We start from the raw sequence: 760 nt of genomic DNA, 5'->3' as shown, positions 1-760 counted from the left end.
TGCATGAGTCAGGGAAAGAGAGAGAGAGGGAAAGAGAGAGAGGAGGAAAGAGAGATAAAGAGGAATAGAAAGCATGATTGTCTTTTGGCTTGTGAACTTCTGTCTGTGTAAAAGTCTGCCTGCATTTCTGCTGTGTGTGTTTGAGCCGTATTCAAGCCAGGGCAGGAAATGGCCGCTGCATTTGTCACTCCAGACAGGAACCCCCCCCCCCCACACACACACACACTCTGAACTAACCCCCCCCCACACACTGTTTGGCTCCCAACCTACCCTCCTGGAGTGTAACCCTACAGGAGGGTATCTCTCCAGGAGCAGGGCTGGAGTGTAACCCTACAGGAGGGTATCTCTCCAGGAGCAGGGTTGGAGTGTAACCCTACAGGAGGGTATCTCTGTATCTCTCCAGGAGCAGGGTTGGAGTGTAACCCTACAGGAGGGTATCTCTCCAGGAGCAGGGCTGGAGTGTAACCCTACAGGAGGGTATCTCTCCAGGAGCAGGGTTGGAGTGTAACCCTACAGGAGGGTATCTCTCCAGGAGCAGGGTTGGAGTGTAACCCTACAGGAGGGTATCTCTCCAGGAGCAGGGTTGGAGTGTAACCCTACAGGAGGGTATCTCTCCAGGAGCAGGGTTGGAGTGTAACCCTACAGGAGGGTATCTCTCCAGGAGCAGGGTTGGAGTGTAAACCTACAGGAGGGTATCTCCAGGAACAGGGCTGGAGTGTAACCCTACAGGAGGGTATCTCTCCAGGGGCAGGGTTGGAGT

Source organism: Osmerus mordax, assembly GCF_038355195.1.
Source record: "Osmerus mordax isolate fOsmMor3 chromosome 11 unlocalized genomic scaffold, fOsmMor3.pri SUPER_11_unloc_2, whole genome shotgun sequence".
Lineage (NCBI taxonomy): Eukaryota > Metazoa > Chordata > Actinopteri > Osmeriformes > Osmeridae > Osmerus > Osmerus mordax.
This window is presented reverse-complemented; position numbering follows the sequence as displayed.